The 21389-nt window shown below is 35.0% G+C and overlaps 1 protein-coding gene and 1 long non-coding RNA gene across 6 annotated transcripts in view; one reads left to right on the top strand and one right to left on the bottom strand.

The window, feature by feature from the left end:
* LOC100881127 (tubulin monoglutamylase TTLL4) overlaps positions 1 to 21389 on the bottom strand; it is a 302465-nt gene that overhangs the window by 167751 nt on the left and 113325 nt on the right. The gene's annotated exons all lie outside the window — the stretch shown is intronic.
* Positions 4798 to 5811, top strand: LOC143265044 (uncharacterized). The gene is made up of 3 exons (XR_013039140.1): positions 4798 to 4935; positions 5020 to 5264; positions 5331 to 5811. It is a non-coding gene; the product is annotated as an uncharacterized LOC143265044 (long non-coding RNA).

Below are 21389 nucleotides of genomic sequence, written 5' to 3'. Positions count from 1 at the left end.
TTAGTCGATTGATTGATTAGTTGACTGATTAGTTCATTGATTGATTGATTAATTGATCGACTGATTAGTTGACTGAATGATTCATTAATTGATTGACTGATTCATTGACTAACTGATTGATTAATTCATTGATTGATTGATTAGTTGACTAATTAGTTCATTGACTGATTGATTAGTTGACTGATTAGTTCATTGATTAATTGATTAATTGATCGACTGATTAGTTGACTGAATGATTCATTAATTGATTGACTGATTCATTGACTAATTTATTGATTAGTTCATGGATTGATTGATTGATTGATTAGTTGACTGATTAGTTCATTGACTGATTGATTAGTTGATTGGTTAGTTCATTGATTGATTGGTTGACTAATTAGTTCATTGATTGATTGATTAGTTCATTGATTGATTGCTTAATTGATTGACTGATTGATTAATTGATTGACTGATTCATTGACTAACTGATTGCTCAATGGATACATTAAGTGTATGATCAATTTATTGAGTAACTGACTAATCAATTACTTGATTCATTGATTCACTAGTTGACTGTTTGATTTATTGACTAATTGATTGATCTATTGATAGATTAAGTGTTTCATCAGTTTATTGATTAACTGACTTATTAATGACTCATTGATTCACTAGTTGACTGTTTGATTTATTGACTAATTGATTGATCTATTGATAGATTAAGCATTTGATCAATTTATTGATTAGCTGACTAATTAATTACTCGATTAATTTATTGACTAGTTGATTGATCGATTGATTAATTAAATGACTGTACAATTGATTTATCAATTGATTGATCAATCGATACGTTGATTGATTGATTATTCACTTGATTATATAGTTGATTAGTTGACTGATTAATCAACAAATTCATTAATGTATTAATTGATTGCTTAAGCGATTGATTAGTAAATTGATTAATTCATTGATTATTCAATCAATAAAAATAATTAACTACTTGATGATTGTAAAATCCCTAGATTCGTCTGCTCATAAATAAAAAATTCCTAAATAGTTATATTTTCAAATTCCTAAGTTTCAAAGTCCCTAGATTCCTTTGCACACAAAATAAAAAATTTCCAAAATTCTCCAAACAACCACATCTATAAATTTCTAAATCTCAAAGTCCGTAGATTCCCCTGTACACAAAATAAAAAATTTCTAAAATTCCCCAAACAACCACACCTATAAATTTCTAAATCTCAAAGTCCCTAGATCCCTTCGTATACAAAATAAATTTCTAAAATTCCCCAAATAACCACATTTATAAATTGTTAAATCTCCAAATGCCTGAATCCCTAATCTCAATGTCTCCAAATTTTCAATCCACTCCCAAATTGTCAAAGATTCCTAAAAATCCCCAAAAATCAACCTATAGCAGACCTCTATATTATATAATATTATAATAAAAAATTATATCCTATAATATTATTTCTAGAGAAGTCTCATTTTCCCTTAACCATGAATATTTATACAAGATCGTTGGGGGTCCCAAACGACACATAACGTATTTGTGAAGGGTGGAAAAGACCCGGAAAGGGACGTAGTTTCGACTTTCGACCACGTGTGTCTCGCATTACGCTGAAACACTAGAGGAAATTTCGCGCACATGCCTGAACACTGTTGTCGAGAGTGTGCCCAATTATCCTCTGCCTCGAGTGACCACTTCCGGTCCTCGTTCACCTTCCCCCTTTTTCTTCTTCTTCTTCTTGGCAAACCGTGCGACCACTTCGAAAGACGATCGCCTGCCTCCCCGATTTTTTGCCATTTTTCGGGCTTTTGCGCTTCCTGTTTACCGTAACCGTGGAAATTACATGGAGCGTTGACTTCTGCCGGAAATTACGCGATCGATCAACTTTTCTGACCGTCCCTGGGTTTTAAAGCGTTTTGCGACGATTATCGTTTTTTGCTGGAAATTCGGCAGAAAGAGACTTGTTTGATTTGCGCGGTTTTGTTTCTTGTTTGAGGGCGCTGTGTTTTTTGAGGATTTGTTCGGGTAACAGGGAGCATGAAATTATAGGTATTGGAATTTTAATTTTGCTGAAGCTTGCATTTGAGAATTTGGAAATTTTGTTATGTGGAAGATTTGAAATTGAACTTTGGTGGCTTGGAAAATTGGGAGGTTGACTAGGTAATTTAGAGATTTGGTGATTTGAGAATTCAATTACTAACCTAGAAATTAAAAAATATTACTAATTAAATTACCAACCTAGAAATTTAAAAATACAGTGATGTAAAATTTAGAAGTAAAATGGAAAGTATCTTCAGAGACGTTAATCTCGTTAATCGCTGTTTAACGGATCAAGTGTCCGCCCTAATTTTCGAGGAAACGTTTCCATGGGGCGACAGAGAAGGAAACGAGGGTCGTCCCGTTTACAGCGAGCAAAACGGCTCCGAATTCCTACGGGAAACCATAACAACCACCATGGCGTGCCACAATGGCGTGCACTGTTGTCCCTTCGGATCAATGGATTTTCCGCGAGGCCGAGCAAACACAAGCAAACATAGGAGTGTCCGTACCTTCACCGTAGAGGTTAGAAAGCCCCATTTTCTCGGAGGAGTCACTCATTGTGCACGCTTATGGCACCCAGTGACAACTATTTCGAACACGTGTACGAGAGCTATTTAACACTAGAAGCACAATTTCAAAATTGTACAATTGTACAATTTTAAAATTCGTGTTACATTTTATTGATGTGACTTTATAGCGATGACTAATACACATGTCAGAAGGATAATACATATGTCGGAAAAGTAGCGGTACTTTTTAAATTTAAGGAAAACTACTAGCGTCATCTATTAAAATATGTTATCCGAAAACAGTCCTCCCCTACAAAACGCAACAATCATTATTGGAATCGAGCAACGAATTGTAAACTTATAGCGTTTAACGCGATAGAACCTTTCGTCACCGTGTCACAAAATCACGGGCAAGCGCAACAAATTGCTCGCGTTGAATATTGCGAGGATCTTATCAAAACAGCCAGACGAAACTGTACATTCCTGGAATCAATTGTAACTAGTGACGAGACGTGGTGCTTCAAGTATGAACCTCGAACAAAGCGCCAAAGTGCTACGTGGAAATCTCCAGGCTCTCCAAAATCAAAAAAATTGCGATTCCAGAAGTCCCCCGAGAAGACAACGTTAATTCGCTTTCACGATTCTAAAGGAATTATACTTCGGGAATTCGTTCCGCAGGGACAAAATGTTAATGGCGAATATTATCTGGGTGTTATGGAACGTTTGTGGAAGAGGATCGTTCGTGTGAGGCCCGAATATCGAGCGCCGGGAAGTTGGTTTCTGTTGCACGATAACGCACCATGTGAAATGTCGCTGTTGGCGAAAAAACAAGTCTGCTCCAACATCCTCCAAATTCTGATTTATCTCCGTGTGATTACTTCTTTTTTCCAAAACTGAAATTAGCTATAAAAGGAACGTTTCATGACACTGTTACACAAGTCCACGACATCGACATGTTAGGTTAAATTATTTTTATTTTGATAGAAACTAACGGTTTTCATATAAATTACTTTTATTATTATTTCGGTATTTTTTATTTTATTAGTTGTTTACAAGGTTATAGAAATATATTGTTTTTCATTGTGCAAGTTTATTATGCAATTTTTATTGTGTAATGTTTACTATACAATTTTTGTCATGCATCTTTTGTTATGCAATTTTTAAAAAATTTTAGTATATATCATTTTTATCGTGCATTTATTATTATATTATTTTTTAAATCGTTATAAGGATAATTAAGTACAATAAATAATTATATTACCACAGTTTATTATTGTATAACCTAGTATAATAAATAGATTTTAATCTGACAATTACATATAATTATATGAATGTATAAAAAAAGAAATTTTCTATGCAGAATTTAATACCAAAATATTCTTCAATAATTTACAAAATAATAAAATATCTACCAATACAACTTAATACTAATTTAATTTTATTTTGCACATAGCTTCAATAATTTGTAAAATTGAAGATGACTGAAAAACGTGTATATAAAAAAAAAAATAAAGAAAGTGGATGAGTGTATAATTTCACGGAAATGAATCATCGAATTTACTCATTGGACTTTTAATGAGTATACTCTGGTATTTACGAAAGAACCATAAATCTCGTTATTCGGTAATTAAACGAAATTCTGTAGCCGTCGGTAATCGGATCTGCAGCTGTTCGAGGACTGTTATGCTTCCTTAAAAAGCAATTAGTAGAATGTTGGCTTATTCGTCAATATCGGAGACAGCCGTTACGACGCCTCGTTAGAAACTAGGCATTTCACGATTTCAGATTTCACGGTTTCTGTTTCTGAAACTTAATTATGGATGGTGGAAATGCGATTAGGGAGATGTTTTAAGAGATATCAACACCTACCTAATTAGCTATATTGTACTCATAATTATTGACAATTATTATTTTAATTTTATTACTGCTATTTGTAACTTGATAATCATAATTTTATTATTATTAATTAGAATTTTAATCAACTGATATCTGAGAAAATACTAATTTAAAAATTTGAGCACTGAAAATTTATAATAAGAATTTTGAGAATTTAAGAGTTTAAGAATTTGAGAATTTAAGAATTTAAGAATTTAAGAATTTAAGAATTTAAGAATTTAAGAATTTAAGAATTTAAGAATTTAAGAATTTAAGAATTTAAGAATTTAAGAATTTAAGAATTATAGAATTTGAAAATTTAGAACTTGAAAATTTATAAACTTTGAAGTGTAGGTAAATAACTGGAAAATTGAAGAATTCAGGAATTTGTAATTTTGTGAATACTATAGCTCAGAATTTTAGAATTTTCTAAATTTAAAATTGGAAATCTTCCACATCCACATAACTATCCTTTTCACAAGAAAGCAAGTCAGCATCTCTGGTTCCACCTACATGTTTATGGTGAGTACTCAAAATTATACGCATTCACCTTCGAAGCCACCTGGTAGACCAGTTAAATTCAGTAACACATCTCTTCTACGACAGCCCGTACGCAACAATCCCCAAATCCAAAGCGACAGCCGCCCTCGATACAAGCAATCGCCCCCACAGAGCATCTCACAAACTGGCTGATACATCACAGCATGCAGAAAAACGAAAAGGAAGAAACCGGACAATGAAATCGAGTCTTTGGAGTCATCTGGTCTCGCTAGAAGAAAACACGAGCGTAAGAAAGGAGACACGCGGATTGGTCACTTTCGATTCGAGTTGCAGGGTGAATGGCAGCGATCGTGCGTGAAGTAACTCAGTCAGGCCATTTTCGATTGTGCGCCCTTTCAATAACTATTTGCTTTCAGTAACTGGTCAGCTTCGTGGAGGTGGTCAGTTTCACTGAGACGTCTACGGGGATGAAAATATTTGGCGGTGGGCACATTGTTCGCCGCGGAAGCCGGCATGAATACACGGATGATGAATACGGTGTTAACGCGTTTCTACTCTCTATGGGATTTCGGGATTTCGGGAAGGTTGCGGGAAGTGGATGACGGATTTATGGATAAGGCAGCTTGCGATTGAATGTGAAGGGGTAGGTAATGAAGATTGGGAGAGTGGTTATTTGTGAATTTGTAAGATTTGCAAGGTCAGAAATTTGGTGATAAAGGAATTGAGAGATTTGGAAGATACAGTCACTGATAATCACAATTTCACTTTAATGGCTACACTTTTTTTATGTCGTTTTGCGGAATGAAATACCCTTGAAATTATACACTCATCCACTTTCTTTATTTTTTTTGTATATACACGTTTTTCAGTCATCTTCAATTTTACAAATTATTGAAGCAATGTACAAAATAAAATTAAATTAGTATTAAATTGCATTGGTAGATATTTTATTATTTTGTAAATTAATGAAGAATATTTTGGTATTAAATTCTGCATAGAAAATTTCTTTTCTTATACATTCATGTAATTATATGTAATTGTCAGATTAAAATCTATTTATTATACTAGGTTATACAATAATAACAAACTGTGGTAATATAATTATTTATTATACTTAATTATCCTTATGAAGATTTAAAAAATAATATAATAATAAATGCACGATAAAAATGATATATACTAAAATTGTATAAAAATTGCATAACAAAAGATGCATGACAAAAATTGTATAGTAAACATTACGCAATAAAAATTGCATAATAAACTTGCACAATGAAAAACAATATATTTCTATAACCTTAATATGTACCTTGTAATAAGAAACTTGTGCGGCGGTCATTTGACTGCTTTGATGTTTCTAATCTTAAGTACCTATAAAACTATATAACAGTATTAAATAAAATTAAAAGATTTAATCTGTATTAAACACCTTAAACAGTATTAAACATAATATTTGATAAAAAAAATATTTGTCAACGTCACAGCTGAAAAATTGTACAACCTAAAGTAAGATTACAGTGAATCCCAAGTTAGGTGACATAACGAGCCACCTCCTGCGTTCACTTCAGGTATTCACCACGGGACCACCTCCAAAAAGATGTCCCCATCGACGAAAATATTTAGCAACAATCGATATTGTCACGGGTATCACGGGGAGAGTGTTTCCTTGAAATTGTTCGATGAAACCCAGTCTCAGAAAAGTCTGCCTCACACTTCATGGTACTAGCTTCACGCTGTTCTCTTGGCCAAAGTTTGCCCAATATGTTCCTTTGCAGCCTACCTCGATTTGTAAACTTGTTACGTATTATTTAGAACGTGTTTTGTTGTATTTATGACCGTATTGTGAAATTTTCGAGCAGTTTGGGCAGATGGTCGAGGCTGGAGTCTTACAAATTATGGGGTTGAATGTTGGGTGCAAGCTTTGAAATCTTTAAATTGAAGTTGCATAGCTGTGCATTTGTTGATTTGTAGCTTTTTGAAATTTAGGTTTAGTTTGAGGAGGTTTAGAAATTTTAAGCTCTTGGATTTTCAAGTTGTTGGTTTTTTAAATTAGTAAATATTTAAATTTGAAAGTTCTGTATTTTTGAATTTTTAATATTATATTATTTAATATCATAATTTGTTAATTGCACAGTTTCAAATTGTATTTCTATTTTTCTCGTTTTAAATTTCTGCCTCTACAAACTTGAAATTTTCATATTTCTAAATACTCAAATTTAAATTTCTAAATTCTGCAAATTTTCATCTCTGTATTTCTACAATTCTAAATTTCTGCCTCTACAAACTTGAAATTCTCATATTTCTAAATACCCAAATTAACAAATTCAAATATCTAAATCCTGCAAACTTTACATGCTGCCATTCAAACGTGCCAACTCCAAAATTTCCAAACAAAAAATTTCAAGAAACCCCTCTTAAATATCACACGCAACTCTGAACCCCCACCATTACATCCTCCATCACAATTTCTCCCAAGAAATCTCTTCAATCCTTCCTCAAGTACCCAGCGCCTGAAAGCGAGCCACAAAAAACGCACCAGAGTCAAACACCATAGAATCCCCATTGAAATTCACGCCTGGCTAGGGCGTAATCTTGAAACGATTGCGATAGGTAGGCGAAAGCAGGCTGTTCGGGTATGGCTATAACGGCGGTGTCATTTCCGACGCCTCTGAAGTCGATCAACCGCGATAATTCTCGTCGAAACATGGGCTCCTTGTTGCCCTTGGGCATCGAGAGCGAGCATGGCCCTTTTCACCGATGAAAACAAGCCGCCTTCACGATATTCTTCTTGCCACACCTCGGTCTACCCCGGGCGTTAATAAAAGTGCCTTCGTAAAAGGTTTGTCGAAGCACGAGGGTCTTTTTACAAGTTACACAGCTTCTATTTATGGTTCATGGCTTCAATTATTTGCATAGCGTGACGCGATACTCTTGTGAGGATTATGGCGAATTCCTTTGATCATGGAAGCTTTCAGGGCCGGTGGAAATGTTGGTTTGCTGAGATATGTGAAGTTGTGAAAAGAAAGTGTGTGAATAGCAAATGTATGAATATGAACGTGTATGAATATGTAGAACATGTATGAATATGGAGAACATGTATGAATATGAAGAATGTATATGAGCATGGAGAACATGTATGAATATGAAGAATGTATATGAACATGGAAGACATGTATGAACGTACAGAACATGTATTAACAGGTGTAAGCATGTATTAACATCTATCAGCATATATTAACATGTATGAGTAACATACTCATATAAACACTACATATGAATGTATCTAATATACACATGTAAGTATATGAACTTGTACAGTCATATGTGGACATGAAGAACATACATGAGCTTGTACATCATTTGTGACTATCAAGGAAATACATATGTGAACATTAATAGCACGTATGAATACGAATAACATACGTGAATTTCTATAACATATGTGAACATTGATAGCATATATGATCTTGTTTAACATGTATGATGATGTGTACAATGGTGTATAACATTCTAGAATATACAATACAATGAACATGAGGAACATGTATGAATATGTGGAGTATGTCTCAACACGAAGAGCATATATGAACTTGTAGAGCACATACCGACATGAAGTGCACATATGAACAGAACACATATGAACTTGAGGAGTATATGAATATGAAGAACATATGTATACATATAAACTTTCATAACACGTGTGAACTTGTAAAACATACATGAACCTGTATAGCATATGTGAACATCAACAGTATGAAGTTATATAACACATGTGCACATGAAGAACATATATGAATAGAGTATAGATCCACATGAAGGGTACATATAAGCTTGTACAGCACATATAAACATGAAGAGCACACATACATATATGAATGTGAAGAGCATATATGCACATGAAGGACATACGAATATGCACAGTATATAATGCATGTATATGTATATCTACATATGTATAACAGTACATATGAACTTGTATAGTGCATATGAACACGAGGAGGATATATGAACCTCAGTAGCATATATGAGCATGAAGAGTACATATGAATATGAAGAATACATATGAACTAGTATGACATGTGAACTTGCATAATACATATATGAACTTGTACAACATGTGACCTTATATGTATAGTATATATATGAACTTGTATAACATGTGATCTTGTGAACTTCAATAAAATATATGAACTAGTATATCACATATGAACATTAGAAGCATATACATACTTATATCACATATATCACATATGAACGTTAGAAACATATACATACATAACGTTAAACAATATAATATATCAATAATTTGAACCAAACAACAACTATAATATAAATGTCTCTACCATTATCACTAATTACCCCATTCTCAAACGATCATTAAAAACATAGTCTCTGATTATAAACCAAGAGCAAAGTATACGTTGTGGCTTCAAGGAACCAGACTCCCCAGGGGTTAAATTTGTCTCTGTTCAACGTCTTCTTCACCATCTTCCAAGGGTGACAGAAGTTTCTTCGATCCCCGAAGAGGTCTAACAGCGATCAAGTATCATTATAAGACGTCTCCGTGTGAAGGGAATGAAAGCTAAGGCCTTTTGGTGGCTAAAGGCCGCTTTTCATCCACCGAAGTGATCTCGTCCGTAAAAGACTGCAGGCGTTGAAGTCTCTCTTCGGTAAGAGAGCCCAAGATAATGAAAGCAGATTCTGCTCTGCTTTTCTGGAGACATATTTAGATCGAAAGTGTCGTGCGACGAAATGAAAAGAAGCGTGAACACTGGATAATGTCAGGAGACCTTTATTGCCAGGCGGAGTTTTTTCACCTTTGGAAAGGCGTTTTAGTGGTGTGGGAATGAAGGACCATGTGTTTTGGAAGTGGATGAGATTTTGGGTGAAATGAAAGTATTGATGGAGAATAATTTTTTTATTAGGGACGTATGTGGGAAATTGGGAATTTGGGGATTTATTGAGGTGGTGATTTGGGAATTTGGGGATTTATTGAGGTGGTGATTTGGAAATTTGGGAATTTGAGAATTTGGGGATTTAGAAATTTGGGAATTTAGGGATTCTGGGGAAATTAAAATTTGGAGATTTGGGGATTTGGGAATTTAGGGATTTTGGGGAAATCAAAATTTGGGGATTTGGGGATTTGGGAATTTAGGGATTTAGGGATTTAGGGACTTTGGGATTTGGGAATTTGAGAATTTGGGGATTTAGGGACTTGGGGATTTGGGAATTTAAGGATTTTGGGGAAATCAAAATTTGGGGATTTGGGAATTTAGGGATTTGGGGATTTGGGGATTTGGAGATTTGGGGATTTGGGAATTTAGGAATTTGAGGATTTGGGAAATTAAAATATGGGAATTTGGAAATTGGGGAATTTGGGGATTTGGGGATTTAGGGACTTGGGGATTTGGGAATTTAAGGATTTTGGGGAAATCAAAATTTGGGGATTTGGGAATTTAGGAATTTGAAGATTTGGGAAATTAAAACATGGGGATTTGGAAATTGGGGAATTTGGGAATTTGGGGATTTGGGGATTTAGGGACTTGGGGATTTGGGAATTTAAGGATTTTGGGGAAATCAAAATTTGGGGATTTGGGAATTTAGGAATTTAAAGATTTGGGAAATTAAAACATGGGGATTTGGAAATTGGGGAATTTGGGAATTTGGGGATTTGGGGATTTAGGGACTTGGGGATTTGGGAATTTAAGGATTTTGGGGAAATCAAAATTTGGGGATTTGGGAATTTAGGAATTTGAAGATTTGGGAAATTAAAACATGGGGATTTGGAAATTGGGGAATTTGGGAATTTGGGGATTTGGGGATTTAGGGACTTGGGGATTTGGGAATTTAAGGATTTTGGGGAAATCAAAATTTGGGGATTTGGGAATTTAGGAATTTGAAGATTTGGGAAATTAAAATATGGGGATTTGGAAATTGGGGAATTTGGGAATTTGGGATTTTGGGGATTTGGGGAATTAAAAATTTAAGAATTTATGAATTTAGTGATTTGGGGAAATAAACGTTTGGGAATTTAGGGATTTGGGGATTTGGGAATTGGGGAATTTGAGAGTTTAGGGATTTGGTGTTTTGCGGAATTAAAGGTTTTGGAATTTGGGGATTTGTTAATCCCCATATAAAAAGAAATTAACATAAAAATTTTGCAATTCAAAAATTCATAAATCAGCCATTTTGACTAGCATGCTCCTTACACCATTAATCATCAAACCAGTTCAAACACAAAAAAGTGTTGCAATTTAAACCAATTGATAAACCAGTCAGTTTGGCCACTGACTTCCACCATTAATCATCAAGAATATTAAAACATATAAACAAAAATTCACATAAAAATTGTTAAATCTAAAAAATGCATAAATCAGCCACTTTATCCACATATTTGCACCATCATTAGATATCAATTATAGAAAACTCAAAACGAATAAAAAAGAAAGCTATAATCTATCAAACAGAGGCAATTATCGAGCAGCATGACAAGAAATGAACGGACACCCACATGGCGGTTAAATAAGAGTCACGAAGAGAATCAAGCAGAGTCACGTCATTTAACAGTCGTGGATCGCTAATTGGCGGCAACTAAGACCTGCCTCGAGATCATCGTCGACCCTAGAAAAACTACTTCCGGTCTGCAACCAGTCAAATTAGTTTCGAAGCTATCCGGGGTTAGAGGGAGAAAGAAAAAAAATGGAGATCCCGTAAATTGGGACCGCTGCACAATTTCTATGGGGGCCCCACGGACTTGTGGGCGGAGATCTGCCCTTGACAACCCAGAAAAGGGATCGGGGCTAACTATGCCCGATGAGAGGGTGCAGGTGTTCCGTACTCTTCACCCCGTATTGCGTTGCCTCTGAACGGACCATGCTTTTTGGGGATGGGGATGTTTTCTGTAACCGTCGATTGCTGTTCGTTTTTTATGGTATAGGGCAGTTTTGGAGGGATTGATGAAGATGGAGGAAAGAAGTGTGACGCTTGTTTTATCTTGGCGGGATTGATTTTTGTGACATTTTTTGTATTCTGAAATTACCAAATTAGTAAATTTTTAAATATTCACAACTCAAATTCTTAAATGTTCAAATACTCAGATTCTTACATTCAGAAATTGGCAAGTTGCCAAATTTCCAAATTCCCAAATTCTTAAATTCGCAAACACAAATTTTGAAATTTTAAAATCCCTAAATCCCCAAAATCTTGTATCTTCATTTTCCAAGTTGTCAAATCCCAAGTTTCCAAATTTTCCAATTCCCAAATTCCCAAATCTGCAAATCCCTAAATTCACAAATCCCCAAACCATCATTTCCCCAAATCCCCAAATCCTTAAATTCCCAAATCCCCAAATTTCCAAATTCCCAAATTCCCAAATCCCTAAATTCACAAATCTCCAAAATTTCCCCAAATCTCCAAATCCTTAAATTCTCAAATTCCTAAATTCCTAAATTCCTAAATTCCTAAATTCCCCAATTCCCAAAACCCCAAATTCCTAAATTCACAAATCCCTAAAATTTCCCCAAGTCCCCAAATCCTTAAATTCTCAAATTCCCAAATTCCCAAATTCTCACATTCCTTAATTCCTAAATTCCTAAATTCCCCAATTCACAAATCCCCAAAATTTCCCCAAATCCCCAAATCCTTAAACTCTCAAATTCCCAAATTTCCAAATCCCCAAATTCCTAAATTCACAAATCCCCAAAATTTCCCCAAATCCCCAAATCCTTAAATTCTCAAATTCCCCAATTCCCAAATCCCCAAATTTCCAAATTCCCAAATTCCCAAATCCCTAAATTCACAAATCTCCAAAATTTCCCCAAATCTCCAAATCCTTAAATTCTCAAATTCCTAAATTCCTAAATTCCTAAATTCCCCAATTCCCAAAACCCCAAATTCCTAAATTCACAAATCCCCAAAATTTCCCCAAATCCCCAAATCCTTAAATTCTCAAATTCCCAAATTCCCAAATTCTCACATTCCTTAATTCCTAAATTCCTAAATTCCCCAATTCACAAATCCCCAAAATTTCCCCAAATCCCCAAATCCTTAAACTCTCAAATTCCCAAATTTCCAAATCCCCAAATTCCTAAATTCACAAATCCCCAAAATTTCCCCAAATCCCCAAATCCTTAAATTCTCAAATTCCCAAATTTCCAAATTTCCAAACTTTTATTTTCTCAAATCCCCAAATCCCTAAATTTTCAAATTTTTTATGATTTTTCAGAATTACAAAATTTTTATGTGAATTTCTGTTTATATGTTTTAACATTCTTGATGATTTATGGTGGAACCACTACAATGGTCAAACTGACTGGTTTATCAATTGTTTTAAATTACAAAACTTTTTTTCTGTTTTAAGGCGCGTTTTTATGTTACCGTATCGCTAATTTTATTTCTTGACTAACTGTATTTTTCTGAGGTTGCGTTTTCATGTGACTGAGATGCTAATTTAATTTGTTGACTTACTGTTTTTTTGCGAATTTAATTTCAATTTGCGAAATTGCGAATTTAATTTCTTGGTACACTGAATTTTCTTTGAAGGTGCGTTTTCACAAGACTGATTTACTAATTTAATTTCGTGAGTTTCTATATTTTTCTAAGGGTGCGTTTTCATGAAAGAAATCGCAAACCCCTTGACATACTACATTCTGTAGATTATATGTTACGTTAACAGTGCATTTTCACATGATTGAAAACCCTCGATACATGATTTATTTGTTGCAGTGTTTTTCGAATAGAATATTACGCTAAGGGTGCATTTTCATGCAACTCAATTTAAAATTGAACGATTTATTTTTTGTCATTTGTTCTTCGGATCATATATTAAAGGGGTGCATTTTCACGTACTTGAATTTGTAACCCATATATATACAATTTATTTGTTATATTCTTCCTATATTCTTGAAATTGTAAGTTAGATTAAAGAGTGCATTTTCATGCGACTGAATTGCAAATTTAATGTATGCGATATATTTATTGCCATGTGTGTATTAGGCTATGAGTGCATATACGAATTCCAGTGTGTTATTATAAACATAATAAGTTTATAACTTTCACCAGCAGTTACTCTACTTTTATTTCAAAAATCAACCCTTAACCTACAACTTGTCATAAATTCAAAGCAACGATCACTACAACTAAGTAATTACAATCCTTTGAAGCCTCTTGTAAGATTACCGAATCAGACCGAACGAAATAATACTCGCAGCTGTAACACCCTGAACCAGAAAGAATCCCCGTGCTCATCCTCGGATCCCTCCTACGTCCATTATAAGAATTTCTCGATGTTTTTTTCCCCTCGCATGAAAGAATTTTATTGTCACGTGGGCAACCATGCGTCAAAGTCCACACCTTCGCGACGACTTGCCAGGGGTTCGTTTTTCGAAAATCGTATCGTTAAATTTCTCCGGTGGCGCGTGAAGATTGCCCGGATAGAACTCGTGTTTTCCAAATAGCCATTCTGTCCGTGGGGCTCGGGACCGAATACGGGGGTCGTAATCGGCCCTTGATCTCCGGAGCTGTCCTGAAGGATCGACAACCCGAGTAAGAGATCGTCTTTAAGGGGGTTAAACATCTCACGCGTGATCGAATTTCTTCGCTCGGTTCTTTCTTCGAATTTTGCGAAATGCGACAAATATTTGGATTACCGATTGAATACGGAATTATTTTGAATACGGGATTTCTCTAGACTACTTTATTATACAGTTGTGTATTTTATTGTATGACTACATTGTACGACTTTGTTATTATATTTTTTATTGCATGACTTTAGAGTTGTATGTTTTAATATTGCAAATGACTGTGTACAGGGTGTGTCATGAGAGGTCACACTTAGGCTATTATATAAAAATATAGCTCATTATTCACCGTTAACTTGATGACTGTTAAACATTAGAAGTTTTAAGATACAATAGCAATATAAGATAAAGATGAAATAAGAAGAATTTCATATACAGTTAATCAACAAATTAAATTAGCAATTAAGTCACATGAAAACACACCTTCAAAAAAATCCAGTAAGTTACGAAATAAAATTAGCGATACGATTACATAAAAACGCGCCTTAAAACAGAAAAAATACAATAAATCAACAACTTAAATTAGCAGCTCAGTCATATGAAAATGCGCCCTTAGAAAAATACAATAAGTCGAGAAATAAAATTAGCGTTTCGCTCTAATGAAAACGAGCCCCAAAAAAAGATGCATTACATCAAAAAATAAAATTATCGATTCATTTACATGAAAACGCACCCGTAACCTAACACAATTAAAAAAAGTAAATCAAGAAATGAAATTACTGATTTTATCTCCTGAAAATGCGCCCTTACAAAGAGTACATCAACAATCCAGCACCCAGTACATCGAAACTCGCATGAGTCACATGAGAACACACCCTTAACCCACGATACGAGGCAGAGAGCACATTGCAAGAAAAGTGGTGCGCCAAGTTGAATGGCGGCGCAAAATAAGAAAGGAATCGAGTAGAACGAGGGTGTAGAAACGGAAAAAAGGAGGAAAGAAAGGGAACGAGGCTCGAAATCGGCGTATCGGCTGATTTCAAAGACAGAAATGCCGAGGAAACGACTGGTCTAATATGGCGTAACGGTGGTCCCATTGCCGGGGGACTCGTTGGCCAACTACCTTTCCTCTTCAGGATCCTCCTGATGGCTACCGACGTTGTATGCCGCGGAAATCGGCGTGACGCGATCGTCTTTTCGAATCCTCTTCGTGGCCGCGTTACAGTCGCACGGTTTTCGTGTACAGTCACGACATAAATTTTCTTTTTTTTTTAAGAAAAATGTGGTAATCGATGGGGAAGACATTAGTTGCTTATTTTTGGGAAATTTAGAGAATTCAGGATTTGAGGATTCAAATCAAGATTTGAGGTTGATTGGATTTTTTGAAATTTGGGAAGTATGAAATTTGACCTATGTGTATGACAATGGAGTTATTGTGAAATTTGTATTTGTAAATCTCAAAATTACAAGAATTTTGAAATTTTTAAATCTCAGCAAATATTAGAACTTTTACATTCATAGATGCTTGAGTTTGTATATTTTTATATTTTCATATTGATAAGCTTGTAAGATTTCTAATTTTTTAATGTTTAAATTTTCAAATGTGTAAAATGTACAAATTTTCTATATGTGTTACTAAATCGCCTTTTCCAATATTCAAATTTCTAAATCTTTAAATTTCCTTATATACTAATCTCGAAATTCCCAAATTCTTGTATTTTCAAATCTCTACCTTTCAAAATTCATATATCTAAAAATCGCTAAATTCCTCTATCTTCAAATCCCTAAATCTCCAATTTCCTATATTTCCAAAATTCTATACCTTCAAATTCCTAAATCTCAAAATTTCTAAATTCCTAAATCTCAAAATTTATATATCTCCAAATGTCCAAATCCCCAAACTTCCAAATCTGTAAATCTGAAATTCTCCAAATCTTCAAATCCCTAAATCTTCAAATATTAAAATGTCCAATTCTCAAAATCGTTAAATTTCCAAAATCCCCATATACCTAAATCCCCATATCCCTAAATCCCCATATCCCTAAATCTCCATATCCCTAAATCCACATATCCCTAAATCTCCATATCCCTAAATCCACATATCCCTAAATCCACATATCCCTAATTCCCCATATCCCTAAATTCCCAAATCCCGAAATCCCCATATCCCTAAATCCCCATATCTCTAAATCCACATATCCCTAAATCCCCATATCCCTAAATCCCCATATCCCTAAATCCCCATATCCCCAAATCCCCAAATCCCCAAATCCCCAAATCCCCAAATCCCCAAATCCCTAAATTCCCAAATCCCCAAATTTTGATTTCCCCAAAATCCTTAAATTCCCAAATCCCCAAGTCCCTAAATCCCCAAATTCTCAAATTTCCAAATCCCCAAATCCCTAAATCCCTAAATTCCCAAATCCCGAAATCCCCATATCCCTAAATTCCCATATCCCTAAATCCCCATATCCCTAAATCCCCATATCTCTAAATCGCCATATCCCTAAATCCCCATATCCCTAAATCCCCATATCCCTAAATCTCCACATCTCTAAATCCCCATATCCCTAAATTCCCATATCCCTAAATCCTCACATCCCTAAATCCCCATATCCCTAAATCCCCATATCCCTAAATCCCCATATCCCGAAATACCCATATCCCTAAATCCCCATATCCCTAAATCTCCATATCCCTAAACCCTCATATCCCAATATCCCCAAATCTGCAAGTGACCAAACCTTCGAAGTACTTGTAAAGAAGTCTGATTTTTACGTTGACTGTACAACGGTTATCCTCGCGGAGATATAAGTGCTCGGGGCAGCGGGGGCACCGCGACGAATCGAACGTGTGCAGCTGCCACTGTGATGTCGGCAGCGCGGAAAACAGCCGCGAAAATTCTGCGGCGACACCGTGTCTAGTCGCCGTAGAGAATTCTTTCGATCTAGAACCGAGCCCGAGTAATCGTCTTATTCGATCTCTAGTGCACGCTCGTTCTACATTAATCGAACAACGCTGGGGCGAATAGAGACAGCTCTTTCTTTTTTATCGCTCCTCGTTATATTGTCACGGTGCGTTTGTTAGGTTCAGAGGTTTTTGTGTTAATTTTCTTAATGTTCTTTGTTAATATTCTAATGATATCTTATCAAAACCTTGTCGATGTACTATCGATATCCTATCAATATCTTATTGATATTCTATGGACTTCTCATTGATTATTTGATATCTTATCGGTAGTTTATTGATATTCTATCGATTCGTGATTGATACTCTATCGATACCTTAGTGCTATTTTATCGATTCGTTATCAATTGCTTATCGGTATTTTATTTGCTTCTTCGTCGATATTCTATCGATTTCTTATCGATACCTTATTGTCTTCATAATCAATATCTCGCCGATATTTTATCGATTCCTTATCGATAGCTTATCGATATTTTATCAATACCTCATCGAGATTTTATCGATTTTTCATGAATATTCTACCGATACCTCATCGATATTTTATCGATTCTTCATCAATATTCTACCGATACCTCATCGATATTCTGACGATTCCTCATCAATATTTTATCAATACCTTATCGACATTTAATCGATATCTCACTAATACTTTATCGATTCGTTATTGATGCCTTATGCATATTCCATCGATTCCTCGTCGATATTCTATCGATACCCCACCTATTTGAAAATTGATACTTTGAGAACTTAGAAAGTTACAAATTCAGAAATATAAAAATTTAGAAATTTGGAAATTTAGACCTTCGAAATTTAAATAAATCCAACATTTCCAATTACATATTTATATTTTACTAACGCATTTTTCCAAAAATTGCATTATATCATACAAAATATTTGTCTCGATCTTTTACGCATCCTCAAGGACCGTCAATAGACGGAAACTACTTGTGCTCATGGTCGAGAACACTCAATCATCCACTTCCGCCTCAAGATCAAACGAACAGGCCATTTTATGCTGACGATGAACAAGCATTTTCAGTTTGCACAATAATTTCAAAGCCTGCGTAATTCTGTTTCCGCTATTTACCTCTCGAAACTGTTCTTTCTTCGGGAGAACTCGGAAGTAAAAGAATTTCCGCACGAGAGGAAACTAGTGGGCGGTTCATTTAATTCGCAGGTAAATACGTGACGTTGTTCTCTGGTCTTAACGGTGAAATAACTCGAGGAAAATCGGTTTCTGGTAATCGTGCTTTATGAAACGTTAATGATGTTTGGTCATCTACAAAGGAGATGTGAAAGAACATTTATTAGTTTAGTATTTTGTATTTTTGGAGATGTAATGTTTGCAGAGAAGAATGTGAGTAAGGTAAGTGCACCAGTAGTTCACACTGTACCAGTACTTGACACTTTTTCAAAAAAAGGAAATAAATAAGGACAAGTTGGAATACATCAAACCTTTAATCTGTATACTGTCACAGTGGCTTAATTGCGAACTATTGTGCATATCCGCCATTCAAAGATATAATAACAACCGATTAATCAAACTTGCCGGCTCTTACGATTTTCCAGTGTTTTCTTATATAAATCGCTAAGGATTTGGTTAAAATGTAAGTATTGCAAGTTTGTATTATTTAATCGTTGTGAGTAAAAACGGCATTCGTTTATGTTGTTTGAAACTTGAAAAGAGGTTTATTTATTAAAATTGGCAACAAACTGCTAAATTGTCTAAATACACCGTGCCAACTACTGAAACTTGTAATGGTCTATTATTCGGTAGTTGACATGGGGTGTCAACTATTAAATTACTACGTTTCAACTACTGACTTTGTTCCTCTGTCAATTTTGAGATGCCTTCTACGAAGGGTAACTTCAGAAATTATACAGAAGAGACTAGCAAGCGGCTGTGGAAGATGTCCGACTACATAAATTTCCGTATAAAACGGCAGCTAGGAAATTTAGTGTTCCGAGAGTAAGTTTAAAATACAAGGTTGCAGGCAAACATCCAATTAAAAGAAAAATGGGCTCAGCCAGAGTACTGACTGATGCAGAAGAAAATGCAATAAAAAACTGACACGAGGATACCTCCGATATGAGGAGTGTTCGAACTCTTCATATTAAATATTTATTATTAACTCTTCATATTAACCCTTAATTATTAAACATTTCTTCGTAAACTTACTCAAGAATTATCTTTTTTAAATATTCAACAAAATTCTGTGTTCACACATTATCAAGACTAGTTTGATTGGATTTTCTCCCGCAACTACTGAAACAAAAGGATGTAAATTTTCTGTCTTCGCTGGGTGTCAACTATGGAATCTTTTACGTTTAGAAGAATAAAAGAAAAAAATTTACAACCATCAGGAATGAGTACTTGTAATATAATAGAAGAATAGTTTGTACAGCGACTGATCATAAATTTTCCATAAAGTGAACTTAGACTGAGTTATGTAATAGACAAAAAATTCCTTGAAGTGTCAACTACTGGTACCTTCACCTTAATTGGGGATTATTTATTGTGTCTATTCAAGTTTAATATAAACGAAATAAAAATTAACACATAAACATACTGAGATATAATAACAAGGAGATAATAAAAAGAAAATAAACTGGACTAATATGTTTTATCGAATACTTGCAATTTTGAAATTTTGAAATTCTCAAGTTGTCGAATTTCCAAATCTGTTAAAAACCCCACTATATCCTAACAATCGAACCTACTCAAACTTTCAAATTCCCAAATTGTCCAAATTTCCAAGTTGTCCAAATTCCCAAATTGTCCAAATTCCCAAATTGTCCAAATTCCCAAATTGTCCAAATTCCCAAATTGTCCAAATTCCTAAATTCTCCAAATTCTCAAATTATCCAAATTCCCAAGTTGTCAAAATTCCCAAATTGTCCAAATTCCCAAATTATCCAAATTCCCAAATTGTCCAAATTCCCAAATTATCCAAATTCCCAAGTTGTCCAAATTCCCAAATTGTCCAAATTCTCAAATTGTCCAAATTCCCAAATTCCCAAATTGTCCAAATTGTCCAAATTCCCAAATTGTCCAAATTCCCAAATTGCCCAAATTCCCAAATTGTCCAAATTTCCAATCTACAAAAAACTCTACCACATAACGAACCTAAACCGATTAAAACACCAATTGAATCTAAAAATGAATTGAACCTAAATATTCCATAGAATCCCACTTCCCTTTATCTCTTTTAAAAATCTCGGAAAGACGGGTGTGAGTCATCGTCAACCCCCTGCGCCATCTTTCCAAGTCACCGTTGCACGTGTTCGATTTCACCCTGAAAAGGGCTCCTTATCCTCTGGTTACGAAGCTTCGGGTCCTTTTCGTCGGCAGACCGCTCCGCCCACAGGACCCTTCCATCCCAAGAAAAGGATCCAGAAAGACCCGTCAAACAGTTCCTTCTGGCGCTTGCGCATTGTGAACCTCCAGAAAAAGATTTCTTCTCGCGAAAAGTCATTGTAGCTTGATGGGACTATCGGACTGTATGAATACGAACGCTTGCTTCTCTCGGGTAATTGTCGCGAAAAGTCCTGGAGGAATAGGACGAATGTGGAGGATGAATAACTGGGGGTTGCCTCGGGCGTTTTGTGGGCATGACACTCGATGTTCGAGGAAATGTTGCACGGAGAATTTGGGGGTTGGTCACTTTTTGACTTGATTTTGTCGCAGCACTGATTTTTATCGGGATAAAGAATGAGTGTACTAATTTAAGGTTCGGAGTTTATTTGTTTTTTTAACTTCATTTTTTATTTCAAGTTTTGTACATATTTTATGTGGGTAGGTTTAGTGTTAACATTGTTGTTGAACATATTATAGTTTGATACTGTTATTTAGTTTTATTTAATACTGTTATATAGGGATTTAGAGATTTGGGGATTTGGAGATTTGGGGATTTGGAGATTTGGGAATTGGGGAATTGGGAATTTAGGGATTTGGGGAATTTGGGAATTGGGGGTTTTGGGGATTTGGGA

The sequence above is a fragment of the Megachile rotundata genome, chromosome 8 (genome assembly GCF_050947335.1).
Source record: "Megachile rotundata isolate GNS110a chromosome 8, iyMegRotu1, whole genome shotgun sequence".
Taxonomy (NCBI): Eukaryota; Metazoa; Arthropoda; class Insecta; order Hymenoptera; family Megachilidae; genus Megachile; species Megachile rotundata.
The sequence above is the reverse complement of the archived record's forward strand: the minus strand, read 5'-3'. Positions and strand labels throughout refer to the sequence as shown.